The 7843-nt window shown below is 32.0% G+C and overlaps 1 protein-coding gene across 1 annotated transcript in view; it reads left to right on the top strand.

Annotated features, from left to right (window-relative positions):
* LOC140432302 (uncharacterized) overlaps positions 1-7843 on the top strand; it is an 803181-nt gene that overhangs the window by 348870 nt on the left and 446468 nt on the right. The window lies entirely within an intron of this gene.

Below are 7843 nucleotides of genomic sequence, written 5' to 3'. Positions count from 1 at the left end.
TGATACTGATTAAAGAGGGAATGGTAGCAATTATTGTAAGTCTTCCTTCCAAAGGTTAAATTGGGTGAGTAAAATGTATAACAAGATGGATATGTTATGGGAATTAACCTTCTTTCAAACTATTGTATACCCCTGCACATCCCATGACATAACTACTTATAATGAGTCCGGTAACAATACCGGTCGAGCATTATAATAGAAGCATTTATTAAGTCACAATATATAATGGTAAGAAATTAAAAGTAAAACTCACCTGATTACATCACAAATGAGGTCGAAAATCTAGTAAAGTAAGTTCAGTTGAACTATCGCATTGAATATACTTACAAGTTTATGTTGATTAAACGTAAGGATCTGATAGCAGAAGCTGTTCATTCAAAACTATTTCTAGATCATTAGATTAAGCTCTACCAAATTTATATGATTCCAGAATATCCAACCAAGATGTGTGTATTTTTGTATTTATTAATTATTTTTGATGTTTTGAAATGGGGGCGTCTATTCTTCTGCCACTTTGTCCAATGTAAACTGCTTTACAAGAAGCACAACAAAGCTTATAAATTCCAGACTTGCGTAGCATAGGGACTATATCTTTTGTATTGATTAATGATCTGATATTTATATTGGACTTAAAAGCTACAGGTATGTTGTATTTTAAAAAAATCTTTTAAATAAAATAGGGATGTGGACCTAGAAAATGTATGGAGCCAAAAATGTATTTAGGTAGTTCTTAGGAAATTACAGAAAAAGTTAATATATTCTTGTTATAAATGTTTTCATATAGTTTATTAATAATATGAAGAGGGTAATTATTATTTAGAGCTAACTGTTTTATTATAGTAATTTCTTTATTGAATACGTCTTTAGATAAGGGAAGTTTAAAGGATCACTTTAAGAATTGTTGGAATTGAAATTAACCAGAGCATCTGTAGATGTGGGTTTCCTGTAGACTTCAAAATTTAATTAGTTAGAGAAAGACTTCTTTGAAATTAAAAGATCTAAAAAGGAAGATTTTTAGTTCTTTTAATCTTTTTTTGGTCAGATCCATTAAATATTTTTTAGATATTTTAGTTTCAAAGTATCCTTACTCCAACAAATTAACTAATATAAAATCCTGAAAAAATTAAAAAATCTAAAAAATCTTCCATTCTTTAGATCTTTTAATTTCAAAGTATCCTTTCTCTAATTAATTGAAATTTTGTTCATTCAAACCATCATTCGCCCATAAAATTTCAGCATTCTCACACAACTAATTGACAATATGTTCAGTTATTGGTGAATAATTATGTTAATAATAAGGTAAACATACTGGATGGAGAGAGGAACTACCATACCAGAGTTTTCTTGAAAATGTTACAGATTAATAACACCAAACAGCAATGAATAAAAAGGGTGACTTAGATGTTAAAAACGTCCATGAACCTGTTCATGAAGTCAGTGAGTTAAAACGTCTTGATATCTGTTTTTTGTAATGTTCCCGGAATTTATCCAACAAAATCGAATTGGGCGGGTTTATATTCGATAAATAGTAATTTTACGGACAAAATTGTTAGTAGTGCCTTTTTCAATATCATATTATTCTATAAAATAAGATTTGGAGTCAAGTCTGTTACACTGGCTATGTTATATTAAGTAAATAAATAAAATATAAATAAAAAACAGGATAAATATGTTGAAATTACTTTTGTAAAATAAATCAATCACTTTTGTAAAATAAAATATTAGATCTTTTGCAACACAAAAAATAAATTTCAAATTAAATTTTTAAAAATTTACTGACTAATTATTTAACGATCGACGCGGTTCAATCCGGAACACTGGTGAGTTTAATATTAATTTTTATAATAGTATTAATCTAGGTCTAGGTTTAATTGTACTAACCGCGGAAATCTTTCCGAACATGTATATATATATATATATATATATATATATATATATATATATATATATATATATATATATATATATATATATATAAACTAAGGAACACTCGAAGAGTGGTGGGTTTTTCGGTCAAAGTGGAGAAATAAAAGACAAAGAAGGTGACTACTTCATCTATTTATAACAAACTTAGCACACCAAAAGAACATGTGATAATCATACATGTATATAAAAAATTGTTGTAAAAAACTTAAGTAAAAAACATTAAAATTGATATGTAAAGAACTAGAAACATCATGAGATGCACTTCCAACAATGTATTATCAGTTAAATTTAGTTTTTACTTTAGGTAACATTATTAATTAGTTAAGTATATTATAAATATATATATATATATATATTTATATGTATATATATATATATATATTTATATATATACATATATTGCCACTCTTACTTAGAGCTCGCAGATTCGCGGTGAATCACTCCGCATTATTTTTGTGATTTACTAGAGTTTGTTGTATAACTTGGCTAACATTACAATTTTCTTAGACACATTTCGATCTATGCATAGTTCTCTACAGGTTCTCACTATAATGGTCCTCGCATTTGCCTTTGAGTCTTCTCCTTGGTCTTTTAGTTTCTGGCTTTCATCTAATAACCTTCTTAGTCGGTCGTTTTTCCTTTTCTCTATGTGTCCTAGTTATGTTAATCTCTGCGCTTTAATAAATCCAACTGTATCTTCTCCTTTGATGGTTAGTTCATGGTTCATTCTTCTTCTCATTTTTCTGTTTTTTATTATTGTTGATTCTGTAATTCTTTTGAGGATTTTTCTTTTAAATATTCTAGATTTTTCTTGATATTTATCGATCAGGCACATTATCTCAGCTGAATATGTAACTACTGGTCTAATTGCAACTCTGTATATTTTCAGTTTTTTATTTCTGGATAAGATCTTGCCGTTCATTACCCCGTGATATCTCCAGTATGTTTTTGTTGCCTGCTAGTATTTGCTCAAGATAGCACAGCAATCAAGATAGTTTCCTATCTTGATTGCTGTCGTCTTGTTATCTTCTCTTCTAGAATAGAATAGATATTTTTTCATTTCTTTTTAATTTCTAGACCTCTTTTTTGTGCTTTATTTGCGAGGATGGTTACTGCTTATTTTAATATTTATATATTATCATCATTATCATCCAGCCTTCTGCGTCCAAAGTTTAAGCTTTCACTAATTTCTTCCAGTTCTGTCGGTCTTGTGTTTACTGCAGCCAAGGATTCTTTTACCATCTTCACCTACAGGATGGACAGACCATCGTGTAGGTAATGTACCTATACTTCTTCTATCAGCTCGTGGTCTCGTGGACGTTTTCCGGTCGTCATGAATTCTGGTTACATACTATGACATTACTGACGCCTAAAGATGTTTGATAAAGCTTCATACTTGGTCCATGCTAATGTGATTCTTGTTTGTAGTTCAGTAGTTTGATTGTTCCTAGAAATTTTGATTTCATAACCTAAGTAATTCTATTTATGAACTAATCTTATTTCGTTGGATTTTTCCTGGTACCAGTTGTGTTATGTATTGTGTCTTGTCAAAATTTATGTTTAAACCAGCTTCATTACATATTATATAAAAATTTCAGATAAGTCATTTTATCAGAAAAATCTCAAACTTCTGTATGATTTGTTTATACGTCATTCCTATCCACCTCTTCTTTTAAAGGGACTTCTTTATAATACACCATTGGAAACATTAACCACTCTAGTAAATTCAATATTTACTAACATCACAACTAAAACTAACGCACATAAACCCATAAAAAACATTGTTTTAAAGTTGGGCAAAAATTTCCGACATAACCTAAAATATCACTGAAAATTTCAAATATTTTTCCTGGGCTCAATTTTCATGGTTAAAATCTGAAAAAAGTCAGGCAGTTTTGTATTACTAAAATACGGTTTAATCAATTTTTTCAGATTTTTTGCAGCAATACAGCAAATTTAACTAAGTGAGTTTTTAATTATGTCCTTTCGAATGACCAGACCCAAAACTGAATCAAGCATGGTGCAATTTTGACCATCTTATCCCGCTATAGCCTTTGTTTAAAATATATTTTTTTTGTATAGTTTTTTTTTCATTAATTATTTCCATTTTCTTGTTTTTATTTTTTTATCATTCTTTTTAATTTTATTTTGTATGACAATATTTGCAATTTTTGATTTTAATGCCTAAATCTATTTATAATCTAAATTTACAGGGTTTTATACGTTGGTAGACAAATTTTTTCAGATTTTTATGACATATTTACAATTTTTAATTTTATTACCTGAACCTGTTTATAAGCTAAATTAAAAGGATGTTATATATTCGTAGACACACTTTACGATCTGCTTATTTAAAAAAAATAGTTGTATTTCAATTGACAGGTAAAGGGCAAGGTAAAAGAAAAACTATTAACAGCCATAGAATAGTACAAAAATCAACTTTTGTATAAATAGTTTATTGCTTTTAAATATAGAATAATCACGTTGACACTGCACTTTAAGAATAGTTAGTTCAAATTCTTCAGGATTCCAGATTCACCTCTTTCTGCGCTATGTAACGAGCACTACACTCGAAGGTGTTTTATAGTTATCAGGGTTTCGCGAGCATAACATTCCTGTTGGAGATCTCTTCATCAGATGTATATGAGTCATCATCCAGCCTCAAGAGTCCACTGCTGAACATAGGCCTCTTCCTCATGTTTCCAACTCATGTTTCCAACCCCGTCTATCTTGCGCCGCTCTTATCCAGTTTTTATTGAGTCTTCTTAAATCGTTAGTCCATCTTGTAGGTGGTCGACCGACGCTTCTCTTGTCTTCCCTTGACCTCCATTCCAATAACCTCTTTGTCCATCGCCCATCTGTCATTCTGGCTATGTGTCCTGCCCATTTTAGTCTGGCTATCTTCTCGATGATGTCAGTCACTCCGGCTCTTCTCCTGATGTCTTCGTTGGTTATTCTGTCTCGCAGAGTTATTCCTAACATGGACCGCTCCATTCTTCTCTGCGTGACTCTCAGTTTGGTAGCTGCTGCTTTTGTTAAGGTAAGTATTCCTGTTCCGTACGTCAAGACTGGGAGGACGCACTGATCAAATACCTTTCTCTTTAGGCATGTGGGCAGCTCACTTTTAAAAGTTTCTCTCAGTTATCCAAATGCTGCCCACCCAAGGCCGATTCTTCTCTTCAGTTCATGAGTCTGGTTATCCCTGCCAATCATAATTTCATGTCCCAGGTATTTATATCTATCTACGAGTTCTATTTCTTTCCCACCAATACTGATGTTCTGGTAGGGTACCAAATTGGTCATGATTTTTGTTTTCGAGTTATTTATAGTTAAACCCACATTTTTTGTATCCACAACGAGTTCCTGTACCATCTCTCTTGCCATACCTAGATCTTCAGCTTTTATAAGTATATCATCGGCGAAACGTAAGTTGTTCAGATATTCTTCATCTATTTTTATTCCCTTTGTCATCCAATCCAAATTCTTAAAAGCATGTTCTAGCACCGTATTAAAAAGTTTAGGTGACATTGGGTCTCCTTGTGTAACCCCTCGTTCTATTTTTATACTGTCTATTTTTTACTGTTAGTATGTAATCTGACAGTGGTTGTTGCCTGCAGGTATATTTTGTATAATAATTTAGTATATCTATAATCTAGCCTGCATTCTTTAAGCGCCTGTAATATTTTGCTTAGCTTGACTGTGTCAAAGGCTTTGTGAAAATCGATAAATATTAGAACTAGAGGCTTATTGTATTCCACTGCTTTCTCTATTAGGGTTTTTATACTTTGTAGATGGTCATTTGTTCCGTAACTTTTTCGGAATCCTGTCTGTTCCCTTGGTTGATAAGTCTCTAATTTTCTTTCCATTCTCTTAACTAGTATTCGCGTAAACAACTTATATATGTGGCTGAGAAGGCTAATCGGTCTGTAATTCTCTAAATTTGCTTTGTCTCCTGCTTTGTGTAATAAAATCATAGTAGCGTTGTTCCAGTCTGTTGGAATATTGGCGCTGTGAAGGCAGATATTGAAAAGTTGTTTAATTTTTTCAAGTAATACATCCCCTCCAATTTTTAGTGCTTCTGATACTATTCCATCTTCACCCGGGGTTCGATTATTTTTCATTTTCTTCAGGGCTTCTTTGATTTCTGATTTTGTTATATCGGGCATTAAATCTGATCCTTGGTTTAATACCCCAGTTTTTAGTGTAATTGGAGGTTCCGTATTGTTATCGTTTTTTCTTGATCTATATAACTCTGTGTAGAACTCTTCGACTATTCTTAATATTTCATCTCTGTTCGTTGTTTCTTCTCCAGTTCTGTTTCTCAGTTTGTTAATTTCTATTTTCCCCTTTTGTACGCTCCTCTTCAAAACTTTCATGTTCTTATTTTGCTCTATTACCTGTTTTATTTTTTCTACATTGTAGTTTCTTATGTCTTTTCTTATTTCCTTTGTGATCGTCTTATTTATTTGATTTATTGCTTCTTTGCTTGTAGTGTTATCTCCTTTCATTTGTCGCCTTAGTTCTATAAGGGTTTTCGTGGGTTGACTCAGTTTTTTATCTTTTTTGCTTGTCGGATAATATTTAGTTTGAGCCTGTTGCATTGTGTTGACTAATTGTTTGTTCAATATATTGATGTTTGCTGTTGTTGTATCTTTCAATGAATCATATAAGAGTAAGTATATGAGTAAGGCGAATGTAACCAAGCCACAATGGCGTGATGAACAACTGATAATAACGATTGGTGGAACTATCAGACCATGGTTGATGTTGGTTTTATCTCAAGTAATTTTGCCTGTTTTTGTACTCTGCTACTTTATATATTTTAACTATAGTGCTGTAAAAAAAATTATTTGAGATCTCTCGCTAATGACTCGAGCCAAGATATGTGAAGCTGTCAACACGTTTAAAGATATGACTTCCAAATAGTGTTTTCTGTTCCTCGTTGGCTATAGAATCCTTAGTAACCAAAATTTACTTGATTTTGTCTTCGTTGATAACTAGACAAACCTGTTTCACCGCCGTTTCAAATTCTAGAAAATAATGCTTAACATCTCCATTTCTACGTCCTATTATGTCAATGTCATCAGGGTATGCTAAGATTTGTATCGATCTATTGTAAATAGACCGCCGTCTCAAATTCGTGTGTCTCAGCCTGCTTTTTCTAAGGCATTGTTAAATAGGAGGCAAGGCAGGGCATCCCCTTGTCTGAGCCCATCCTTTATCTCAAAGGATCGAGAATTTTCTTACCGTAACCTAACGCTGGCTTTTAAGTTAGAGATTGTCATTCTCGTTAACCGGATAAGTTTTTCTGGTATACCAAACTCATGCATTGATTGGTATAGTACTGTTGTCTTTACACTGTCATATGCAGCCTTAAAATCGACGAATACGTGGTGGGTTTCAATGTTGGACTCTAATTCTTTTTCGAGGATCTGTATTATTAAATGAATGGTATTGCTGGTAAACGGTCTGACAGATAAATATGCACAAGGAGTCTTAGAGGACGCAACTATTGAGTTCTATCCAAAAACTCTAGCGGCCGATCTCAAATCATATTTCTACAGCAAAATAGTTAAAATACATAAAAAAACCAGATCGCACAAAAACAGACAAAATTACTAAAGATAAAACTAACGTTTCAACCATGGTCTGATAGTTCCACTAATCGTTATTATCAGTTGTTCATCTCGCCACTCAGGCTTGGTTATAGTTGCCTTACTCATGGACATCTGATGACAAGAGATCCCAACCGGAATGTTACAGACTGATGCGAGTTTGTAAGTAAATTGTCCTTTAGCTGTCAATTTAAATACAATTATGTTTTTAAAAAACAAGCAGATTTTAAAGTGTATCTAAGAATATATAGCATCCTATCAATTTAAATTATAAATAAGTTCAGATAATAAAATTATTCATT

This window comes from Diabrotica undecimpunctata, chromosome 1 (genome assembly GCF_040954645.1).
Source record: "Diabrotica undecimpunctata isolate CICGRU chromosome 1, icDiaUnde3, whole genome shotgun sequence".
NCBI classification, from domain to species: Eukaryota; Metazoa; Arthropoda; class Insecta; order Coleoptera; family Chrysomelidae; genus Diabrotica; species Diabrotica undecimpunctata.
Note: the sequence above shows the minus strand (reverse complement) of the source record. Positions and strands in the feature narration are given on the sequence as shown.